The sequence below is a fragment of the Helicoverpa armigera genome, chromosome 11 (genome assembly GCF_030705265.1).
Source record: "Helicoverpa armigera isolate CAAS_96S chromosome 11, ASM3070526v1, whole genome shotgun sequence".
Taxonomy (NCBI): domain Eukaryota; kingdom Metazoa; phylum Arthropoda; class Insecta; order Lepidoptera; family Noctuidae; genus Helicoverpa; species Helicoverpa armigera.
Genome location: NC_087130.1, coordinates 8,695,410 through 8,707,878, shown reverse-complemented (window position 1 = coordinate 8,707,878; position 12,469 = coordinate 8,695,410). Strand labels below are relative to the sequence as shown.

Here is a 12,469-nt window from a genome sequence, read left to right as displayed (position 1 = left end):
TACTTTTGGTTTAAATAGTTTATCAACGGCATACAGGAATATTTGAAGGATACGAAACATTTAGTGCCATCTATTGACTTTTGCTCATAGTAGTTAAGAACTTACTAATACATTCGTTATACAAAAATACACAAGATGGCAGTATATAGACTTACAGGTTTCCGGACATTAGTCATAGATGGCACTGCTATCGAGGTGACAAAAGATTTTTTGTTTTCAGTTTATTTAGCAAAATGCCAAAATAAGAATTAAATTGTCATAACTTTCTTATGAATTAATAGTAACAAGAAGTTAATTACCATTTTGTGAAAATTGTTTCTATTTTGTCAAGCAAGATGTTTGTCACACAAGAAACCGGTTTCGTGTAACCAAGCAAGATCGGGGGAACAAAAAAAAATCCCAACTGTCACTAATGTCAGATTTTTCGCAAGAGAGTATCGTATGTGTGTTGTGATTATTATTTTGCAAAATAGGCTTTTATTATTTTTGATTAAAATTGTTATAACTAGTTTGTGGAATTAAGCTATTGCGAAATTTTAGTCGATAGTGTTTACTCTTGTTATACGGTGCCGTTGCACGTGTAAATTCGTACGAACGCTGGACGGCCTCCTACTTTGTTCCTGTTGACCTGTGCCGCACTGTGATTGTTTTAAAAGGTAACGGTTACAATATTTACATTGTTTTGTATTAAAACTATTTGAAACATACTTCAAGTAACTTCTATATATAGTGAAATGACTAATTGATACTTTTTCATGGTGATATTGCACTTTTTATTTGATGTTTTCCTCTGTTATTCGACGGTTTAATCGTGTTATCATATTCGATGTTTTTTTATTGTGATATTGACGACAGTACAAAATCCTTCGCGTTATCTTTGTTACAAAATCTTTCCGTTGCATTGGGTACCTATTCGAGAATTTTCATTGATCATTACTTTATTATGTTAAGGTATCCTCAATCACAAATTTCCTTTATTCTTTATTTTATTAGCTTAAACATAGTGACATGACACAATTTGATATGCACGCGCTAAAAATGGCGGTAAATCAACGGTAATCTTCATCATTGTTATTCTTTTTGTGGAAATGTGTGTCTTATTGTTAATTTGTGTCTGACTGTAATGTGCAGCCTCTTTCAAAGTAGACATGTGTCTGTTATTAAAGAAATACCACATATTTTCAATCTACTATTATCAGGAGGGGAATAATGAGAAAAAATGTTATTGTTACTCATCAATAACCTGCATACACTGCTTGTAATAATAACTATTTACCTTGCTACTCTTGGCTCAGTCTTAAGCCTGTAAAGGCAGCTGCAATATGCAAAAACTCTAAAAATTCAAAACAGCCATTTAACCATTCAAAATCAACAACAGCAATTGTCAAATAAACAATTAGCTCCACATTGTTGAAGAATAAATAACAAATGACAATCAACAAGGACAGACAAGATTGAGAGAGGAAATAATAAATCTCTTGACCGCTTGGTTTGGTCAAGGGTTCTATATTTAGCAGCCAATTGCTCCTTAGATCCTGTTGCATAAACTTTTGACGGAGGAAGTCCTTGTCCTCATTCCTGGACTGTAATTTTGTTGTTCCGGAACTTGTAGATAACAATGATCCTTGATTTTATGATTTGATTTTCAAAAGTTAAGCAACATTCATGCTAACAGCTTTATGAAGAAGTTTTAATATTGAACTCTTACATTAAGAAATAGAAACAATTTTCAAAAGTATAATTGTTCTCTAATTCATTGGATCTGAATTGAAACAACATTCATTGAATTGAAACTTGTGCTATTGTTATTACTTTAAATATAGGTAAATAAAAATTCTGAAGTCTGTGGAATATGTTAATGTTATTCAAAATGAGCATTATAAAGTTCCCCTTTGCATCCCCGTCAATTCACAGCCAAAATCAATACCATAATAATGTTGGTAAAATGTTTTCATATGAACTTAAAATTCAAACATAGAGAATTCTCATAGGAATAAAAACTATGTAGGTACTTTCAAATGATATTATGTTACAATTATGTAATGTGTCACTTCCACTGTTATGAGCCCTAATAGAGTAGGGTTGACTAGAACTTTCCAGACTTTGAGGTAGTTTAGGATATAATAGAATACTAAGGGATAACTGCTCTTGACCATCTGTCTGGTAAATCTGTTACTTTGGGATATATTATTACCTACCATATACAAATTGCAAGCTGTAAATTAATTCTTTAAAGTATGTAAGTATAGAGATTTTATTAAGTTCATTATCAAATTTGGGTTGAGGAGGTCAGATAGGCAGTCACCGCATATACAACATGAGTAGTCAGCTGCCCCCTAGTCTGAAAGTCAACCTCAACGTAGTTGGGAAAAGGCTAAGCAGATGATGATAAGTATATTGTCATATATTATATATTTATTGTGTAAAATTCTTATGTCCTATTTTAGACATATGTTGATAAAAAGGTAATCTGTCACTGTCTACCTACTTGAGTAAAAGGAAAAAGGTCTCTGACTTCACGAGAAATACTTGAGATCCCTTATGTATGATTGATAAGGGATAATCTTATCATACAGTTCACTGAATCTAACATATAGACTTCTACTGTGCCTTATTGTTGTTTGTGTTGGTTGGGAAAGGGATATGTTGTTAATAAATAGAATATAGACCAATAATTATAAATACAATTTTACGAAATGTCCAACTTACCAACCTACCAAGTTATATCAAATGGGAAAGGTTAATAAACTTGACTTAGTCTGGTATTACTATAATTTAGATTGATGCCCATTGAAGTAACATACGTTTTTTTGTGGTTCCATAAAGTAGCTTCTTCCAACATAACTTGTTACTTATCTATTATGATATAGGTAGGTATACAACTCATGAATGGATTATAAAAAACGTTCAACAATTTCTTCACGCTTATTTTTAGCACAATGATGTCATTTTAGCACAGAAATAAGACAGGTCATATTTGTGAGGCAGCAAATTGTTGATAAACTCCTTATTACATTATCTATCTTTCTCTTATTAGTGAATTTACTTGTCTAAATTGTGAACTCAATTCTTATCTAATTGACTTACATAGTGCCAATTAGCAGTAGTTAATTATTTTGTTGTTATAAAAAACAATATGTAATCTGTAGGTACACAATACCCAATTAATTGTCTAATGGTTTAGCCAATTAAAACTATAATTGTAACCTTAAAGTAAGTTCATTCAAAGCATTAGTTAACCCCTACGAATAAACTCAGCTGTTGGTAAGAATTTCTTAGAAAGATTCAATAACACGGCAAAGTCCGGGAATCCACATTCCCGCAATTGCGGTTTCGTTTACTAAATTAAAGAGGTTACCACACAGATAAGTAATAAAATAATTACGAACTCAAATACTGTATGGAATACGGAATAACAACAATACGCAATAATAAAAAAGATTTCACCATAAGCAAAGATAACATTTGTATTGTTTTGTCATCAAACAGACAAAAATATGCAATACCAACAAGATGAGATTGTCTTCCTTCCGTAATTACTGGCCGCAGAAAATAAAAGAAAAGCGGTATTAGCCTTTTCGTACTCTTCGACTTCTTTGTGTAACATTTTATTTGGTGCTTTGAGGAAAATGACCGTTCGTCCGGTTATTGCGGACTTGCTTGTAAAAATGTGTATTGTTTGCTGAACTTGACCCAGACCTGACCTTGTCAACTTTTTCTATGTTGACTTTGGAATAGTTCCTACTTTAAAATTAGAATCGTACAAAAAGGTTTAAAAAGAAGGTCGGTTTTGAAGATCCAAAGTAATAAAAGACGGCCATCGAAGGAAGAAGGGGCTTTATAGACGAAGGAAAGGCAGGAAAAAATAAGAAAGAATATATGTACTTAAAACAATTATTAAACGCATTTTATTTACATTACTAATGGCATTGGTAGATGACGTATTTACAACACGCAGTGCATAATAAAATAATGTTTTTACAATGGAATAGTAATGGCTAACCACAGGAATTTTAGACGGCAAAAACTTTTTTGTTGTTTTTGCTGCTGATTCTTTGTCACCTTCGCTAAATTGATAATAATTCAGTATGATTTATTAAGAGCGATGCTGTTGTAGATACATAACATGCTTCTTGCATGAAACACTTTCTGCTGCTTATCCCAGTCTTAACTCATACAAAGAATGTCCTAAAAACTAGTCACCTAGAATTTCTTCGTGCAGATGAGACATTTGAGATAACGATAACTCAAGTCTTATCTAATCATCAATGTTGTTCCAAAGATGACTGTGCACACTTGAGTGCACTCGACCGTTACGAATACGCCTCCTTGGAAAAGAAACCGTTGTAATGCACCTGCATTAGCTGTCCCACCAGAATATCGCTGTTTTTAATAACATCATACTAATGTAATAAATGAGGATCGTATTGTTATGGATTCTTATGAAGACGTGAGTAACACACGATTATTATAACTTCCTTCGAAGGCTCTGTTTGGATCCAAAAGCTCAATAAAGTCTGAGGATAACTTTTAATAAGAACTTTTTCGAATTGACTCGGAAACTGGTTTTTATATCCAAAGGGCCGCCATTCCAGAATGAGCCAATTTGAGCCTTTTGTGACTGGTCAGGATGTTTTCTTTAAAAAGCAATTTACTTGTAATGTGCGTACTTTGGATGCCATGGCTGAAGTTTTGTCATTTGTAAGCAAAATTTAGGGAAGTTTCGTTTTGAGGTCTCGTGATTTGATGAATGTCGTTTGGTCATTTAATGCAGGAATAGAAATTGCTCCAAAGTCATTGCCAAATTCTTCCAAGAATATATTTGGGCTGATAGTGTCACCCACAAAGATATCTTAAGATTCTATTTCAATAATCCCCGACGTCTTTTAAAACAGGCATCACGACTCGCCTATTGTTAGCTTTTGTTCTTACGTCACAGAAACTGATTTCGTCTTAGTTTACAGTCCAGGCACTCCAGACAATAAAATGTCAACGCCATTTAGCTAACTAGAGCACTTTGCGGATTGGGCTTTAAAGAGATGTCGAACTACAATTTGTCGAATAATAGCGTTGAGCATCTGCCGCAACTTTGCCAGAGCAAGAGACATTACTTGCAAGTTGTAGCTTCATTAATTTCCTTTTGTATTTATTTTTCCAAGCAAAATGGAGCACCCCGCCTCGTAGCAGTTAGCAGAAAGATAAAAACTTAAGACCTGAAAATAAAAGATTAAATCGAGTTGATTTATTACCCACTGAAGAATTCAACTAACGTGCCTGCAATTTAATTATGCAGTTGGAAGTTTTAAATTGCGAGCCGATTTCGTTAAGTAGAGAGGTTAACTGAGCAGCCATTCATGAGCCTACCAATAGTAATGTCATGTTTTGCCTTGTAGCCATGGTCATACTTTCAGATGAATATAATGCAACAATCCAACCTTTATAATTGGACACGTTCGATTTAGCAAAGCAACATAACCCTCTATAATAACAAGGCAATAAGTAACTCACGATACTTTAACGCAATAGCCGATAGGTATACTTATCGATATGGATGCAGTGTTGTGGTCAGTGCAACGATCGCAATGATCGACAGACCGTAAACACAGCGTGTAGGCAATAATAGCTGTTTCCGTTCAAACGTTGCGTTTTCTTAAGTTTTGAGGAGAAATCATGTTGTTTGCCATGGCGATTTCGTCATACATGTCGGTTGACGAAAGACCTAAGTAGTGTCTAATTTGAAGTCTGTTTTTATGGAGATCTTTGATGTCCATTACGTACGTTTCATTTGTTATCCTTAATTTTTGGTGTCATTTGATCGCTTCTCAAAAATTACAAATCTAATTCTCTACAAAAAAGTCGTGGCCTTAGGTTATTTTGATGTCTCCTCGCTACTTTAGCGGTTACTTTCACTCACACTACAAACCTAATAATGACATGAATGCGCTAAGATAAACAGCTATTTATATCTGTGCATAGTGCATGTGACATAGAAACACACATAGTTGGTAAATGATAATAAGTGTAGCGTCTACCACTTATCACTTACCTCAGGTTGTCACATGAGCTATATCTACACAGCTCTTCTTTTCATTGGTGAGGGGCTAATAAAACCTTCCCTTATCGTGCGAAAGTGATATCAAGTGTTTTTGTTAAGTTTCGTCAGACAGCTTAATGAGTGATAGGAATATTGATGCTACTGTCTGTGAGAACCATGGGCGTAGCCACACTGGGGCAAGCTGGGGCACTTGCCCCACCCTGGGCCCTGGCTCTGACCTATAAGGTGTCTGATTAAACAATGTTTTTTTTACTAACTCTAACTAACAACATCAACAATCATAGGTATGTACTATCCATAAGTTATTGCACAAAAAAATTGTCGACTTTGAAAAGAGCGCGATCAAAACAAAATACACGCTAGCCGTATTCCCTAAAAGAATAGTTGCTATGTGGCGTAGCAAGCCGAGCCGTCCATCTAATCCAAAAAATAATGCATTGAAGGAGATGGAACTGGTAGATGTGATCAAAATTTCGGAAATGCAATTTTATCCTAGTGTAAAAACCACGCTCGCTATTTTGCTTGCCCTGTACAACCTGTACAATAGAACGATCGTTTAGCACAGTGGTTCTTAACCGCTGGTCCGCGGACCCCTGGTGGTCCCTGGAAGCATTCCGAGTGGTCCGCGAAGCTTAGCTGCGTGACGTTGCTATACGTTAGGTATCTAACTTTATTTTTATCGACTTATCTATGCGAGCGAGGGGGTTTTCCTATGGACGTAAATCGGGTGTGTCGTACCTAGTCCCCCCATTCATGAAAATGTACATTTGGGCGACATTTTACGTAGTTTTTGTTTTTAAGTCTTAAAAAATAATTAAAATTTCGCGCTCGCTTCGCTCGCGTATTCAGAAACTGTATTATTTTTGTATTTGTCAAGAAACAAAAAGTTAAGTACGTTTGGGTTAAATTTGGTTTAAGTCCGATAAAAATTTCACGCTCGCTTCGCTCGCGTATTCAGAAACTATATGCCTTCATTTTTGCATTTGTCAACAAACAAAAAGTTAAGTACGTTTGGGCTAAATTTTACGTAATGTTTGGTTGAAGTCCGATAAAAATTTCGCGCTCGCTTCGCTCGCGTATTCCGGAACTAAATGCCCTCGTTTTTGCATTGGTCAACAAACAAAAAGTTAAGTAGGTACGTTTGGGCTAAATTTTACGTAATATTTGGTTTAAGTCCGATAAAAATTTCGCGCTCGCTTCGCTCGCGTATTCCGGAACTAAATGCTTTTTTGGCTTTTGTCCTGTGTGTGATTGTTTTTTTTTCTGTACCTGAAAATATAAACCTCTCAAATTAAGAGACAAAATTCGGAGGGCCCTCGTACTTCCCCGGGGGATAGGTTGACTGCTGCCCCACCCTGAGCCCAAAGCTGGCTACGCCCATGGTGAGAACATTTGCACTAAAATAAAGGATGTTGCATAGAATATTGAACTCATTCTCCACTAGGGAGATTGGTTTCACAGAAGTAAAACTACCACTCATTTTTCTATTTTGATAAATAATATGACTGTGCTAAATTTTAACACGGATGTTAAGTTACTCTCTATATTAAAGCTTTCCTAAGTAGTTAATCATGTAGCAGTACTTAAGTTTCGCTATGATGAGAAGATCAATGTACGTGACAAATGACTTTGTCTATTTATATTTATGTTTCTCTGCGTAACTGTCGCTCACCAGACTAGCCACAAATTGGTGAAATTCCATCTAACGGTAGAAACTGCCTGGCGTTTAGCTTGCTGCTATTAAATTGAATGTCTGCCTGATAACTAACACTTAGCGATACGACTCGCGAACAGCCCCTAGAATTACGGATACGAGAATGAATAATGTATCGGCTTATCTCTGGATGTTTTCACTCTTCTTGTGATTAGAATTTATTGATAGTTTTTGGCCTCGATCCATATCTAATAAACCGGTCGATATCACTTCTTACGGCTTTGAAACTCGCCTCATCGTCTCCTATTTATGCACTAATCGCTTAAACTGCTGCCTATGATCCGTGTCCATTTGGCACGCTACGAAGATTGCTTTGACGCCTTAATCTACACTGTTTCTTCACTACAGCGTGTATTATGATATACGGCTACGAATTGTTTGTAACGATTCTTGTTCCAAAAAATAATTGTTTCTGTAATCGGTGTGTCCAATAAAACCAGGGTAGAAGGTCAAATGGATCGTTTAATGAATAAAATATAGATGGATAAAACATTTAGTAAATATTTGAGTAGTATCAAATGAAGACTGTGTCATTTCGTCTCGAGTGGTGAGTCAACAGTTCTCAGCCGGCGGCGGGCGAGCCGGAGCTATCCTGGAGTGCGAAGTTCGCCACGTAATTGGCTCCTCAGAAATTTACTCAAAGTTGATCGCAAAATGAATCGTTATGTGAAGAGTGTTCTTTTCGAGCGTTTCTATACTTAGATTACTTTGAACACGGCTTTGTTGGTTTCGTTTTTCTTTATTTGCCATTCTGAATCATGCAGGATACAACAGCCCCGACTTTTTATGCCAAAAATAATTTTGTTCAGGGAACACGATGCAATCTAAGTTTATGTGTCATTGAATATGAAATTAGTCCCGTTACTTCAGTTCTTTTAGCAACATTGTTTAAGATGTCAATGAAATTAACTCACATAGTCAAACTACACGACATAACAATCCAAAACTAACATAATAACGTTCATTGTTATACAGTGAAGGCACGTTGTTAGAAAGTTAAAATTCTCAAGGGACCGCCGGACGTAATTGAACAAATTTTTAGTTTAGCTGGTTTCACACACAATTTTCTACCAATGCTATATAGGAAGGAGAAAATTCTAGTAGAACAGGACAGGCGTCTTAGAACAAGTTGAAGCTGATATAAATAAACTGAATCAATTAACATATCATTAAAACTGCAATCTCGCAGAAACTGTGTTCTTAGATTAAATGAAAAGAAAGCAACTAACTATTCACTTAGTTAATATCTAAACTACTAATAGTACAGAGGTGAGGTAACCATTCATAGATTTATTTACAAACTACATTTGAGTGTATGATTCATAGAGGAAGGTGTCACTTAATACAAGTAGCTTCTTTAAAGGAAGTAATTATTTCGCAATAATTCAGTAGTCATACGGTATAACTATTAATTATACTGTGTTTACACTTCACTAGGTTGAAAACTTCATTTAATTTTTCTTCAATGTAAAATCTTTGAATCTCGATAGCTCGTGACAAAATTGGGTAGCAAAATATTCAGTTACAAAAGTGCTATTATATCTTTAGCTTGCTATGAATTCATGTATGTAAGACCTCACATATGCCGTTGTATACCAGTACAGTAAACTGATCAATTAAATTCAAACAATGACATCAGCAAAAAAACCATTACAAGTGCAAATATCATGTATAATTGATAATAATTTGTTCTCATTGATAAATATGGATTTGATCGATTAGATCGATTGTATTATAAATGAAAGAGTTTTTTTTATTAATAGCCTTTGTGGCCTGCCCACACAAGCAAAACCTGTCCAGTATGATAATGAATTAGAGTTGAATGAATTTCTACATGATAATTGGCCAGATGTTGGCAACAAGCTTTCTCTATGGTGTTGCTATTCTCATTTTTCTTATATCCTAGAGTATCCTAGTTTTTGTCAACTGGTTTGGGGCGAAAAGCTGCCTCCTGCGTACAGGCCAAATTCTGATCTGCTACAGAATTGCTAGTAGTGATAAAATAATTTATTTTGAAGTTACGTAGCTTCAGTAATGTAGAGCACCTAGACTCAATATAAATGCAATTCACATCTTTTGTAGAAGATATTTGGTATGGAAATATCGGTTTAACTCCCTGGCTTGTGGCTTGCCAAAAGGCTAATAGCTAGTACCCCGTAGTTAGGTTTGCAAGATCGTTCTTTCCCAGGAAGATCAATTCTTAGACGCGTAAGTCTGAAAATTAGAAAGAAAGTCGTTCAGAAATAACTTCCAAATGTAAGTAATTACACTTAAAAAATTTAGTATTTAAGAAAAAATACAATCTTCTAAGATTCATACTCATAGCCACCGTGTGACCGCCAATTTCATAAATAAATTACTTTATTGTATTAGTTTGTTGTCAAAGACAATAATGTCATACGGTATAAATGAGCAATAAAAGCCATTAACATTTTATCTTTTATGCAAAAGTGTTTTTATCTCTCTGTATCAGTAACATCGTAACAGATATATCCCCCTCAGCTGAGTCTTTCTTGATAAGAACTTGATATATTCTGTTTTTCTTTAATCCTCGACTTCGCAAGGTAACTTTTGCCTTTCATCGTTCGTAAGCCAGAATATATTTACTTTTGTGAAAATGTGAAATAAATTTTCGCTCCGAACTGCAAAGATCGGTCTTTTGAAAACTGATAAAATTCGTAATTTAACACCTCGTGTCAAATACGTATTCACGTTTTATTTGCGCATGTTGATGTTTTCATCATCTTTAAATGGCTGGTGTGTCATTTTTTGCGTGGCCGTTGAGTGTAGAGTGCATCTTTTATCGCGGTTTTCTTCGAAGGCATCGGTGTCCACCAGAACCGGCTTCCGCATGACGTCTGCGGTGCGACTAATGGACCGCTTCGTGCCAGTAACGCTCCTCGCGTCGCGGTAACAGGTGCGCTCGAACCTCCTGCGCTGTTCTGCCGCCCTGGTAGCCAGACGACATACGAACATAACCTAAATACGAACTTTGTGTCTGTGTTCTCGTGTTCAAGTGATATTTATTTTTGTTTCTTTATACAAAAGGTAAAGTTCACTTTTGTTGTTTTAACTTTTAATTAACCATTTATTTGTATATTATATAGATCATCATGCCTGTTATCCTTATATAACTGATCAATCGTTGACCCAATCCGGCCGGCTCTTCGAGAGAAAGTTGCAAAAGTTATATATTACTTCTTTGATGTGTTTTTCCTTGCGAAAACAAGTTTTATTTACTTGGAAATGAGCTTAAAGGATTCTTTGCTTGTGGTCTTCTATACTACTTGTGTAGTTTTATGTAAATAACGTTACTTAAATTTCGCAGTTCAATTCAATGTACAGTTCAATGTGACTACTTGCAGTTATAATGAGTAGTCTAGTTGTGAAGGCCATGCATGATGTTGTTTGTTTTTAAGATGGGTTTCATTCTAAGTAATCTGCGTAAGGCAACTGTTGTGAATAAACTCCCCACTTAATAATTATTGTTTTCATGTTTTTTTTTTATATCTACTTATGTAGGATATGACTTTTATTATCGTTACAAATGTTGTTATCAGCTTCATTGCATTATGATCTTCCTTATCGTGTTAAATATTCAAGCCAAACCAAACATTAATTAAACAGTTCATATCAAGTCGCGGCCTTAAAGGTTACAGAGAAAAAAAGCAAACACAACCAAAAATAAGATGTCGCGTTGTTACTTAAATAGCCGTGTCGTTGAACTTGATTGTTGCTTGATGAATGCATTAAACAAAACTTACGGTAATATTTATTGCACATTGTTCAAACTTCGATAGCATTCAATGTACAGTAAAAACACTTCCTAGGTTCCATTAAAGACATCACAGAATACATATGAAATCTCTTATTCGCCTCATTGAAAGAAAGTTGTATGAAAACATATTAAAGTGGCCTGCGAAGTAACGACCGTTTGCGAATTCAATTATCACTTTTTCTAATACATTATTGGCAACATATACTGGCGTTTTATTGCCAATGCTCTTAAGTTCTTTCAGCTCAGCGTTCAGCACATGAATGTAAGCGAAATGACGTAAAAGCCACTTCGTATTACCTCGACTCGCCTCTCTCGCCTTATTAGCCTAAATGTACTACGCGGGATAAGTGCTCGATGCGATAGGTTCAGTGAAAAAGGGTGTGAGAAAAATTAAATTGTATCAGGTAACTTAAGGATCGGCCCAAGAGCACTGAGAATGACGATAGATAAACGTGGAAAGGAATGAACGCAAATATTATGTTTGGAAAGATAACAATTTGTTTGTACAGTTTAACACATACCGGTGTCTTTTTCGCAGTCATTCTTCCTATCTCTTTTTCTATATCAAAGTATTACTACGATTGCAGTTCTTTGGTGAACGGTCTCATGATAAGCTCTCTCAAATTCTGTTTTAATTCTAAATCTTCTAGGTACAAATAAATGCTTACAAAGTTCTAGGCAGGAAAGTTATCCCTCAAAGAAAAGGGTTGTCATCTTAACGTGTGACATAAGTTGAAAATCCGCTTAGCCAATACAGGATTATAGTCTGACCTTTACTGAAGATTTTGATAATAGATTAAAGTATGTATATTGAAAACTGATCAGACAATACGGCTTCCTTGCCAAGTCAAGTGAAATGCATTACAACACAAGTATCTAATTTGAATGATGTCTATCGAAATAATTATAATGAATTGTCAGT

At 35.2% G+C, this 12,469-nt stretch overlaps 1 protein-coding gene across 1 annotated transcript in view; it reads left to right on the top strand.

The window, feature by feature from the left end:
• The first annotated feature begins 395 nt into the window (after positions 1–395).
• Positions 396–12,469, top strand: part of LOC110381148 (supervillin) — a 190,337-nt gene continuing 178,263 nt past the window's right edge. Inside the window, exon 1 of the mRNA XM_064036849.1 lies at positions 396–656. The gene's annotated coding sequence lies outside the window, so the exon portion shown is untranslated. The remainder of the gene's footprint in view (positions 657–12,469) is intronic.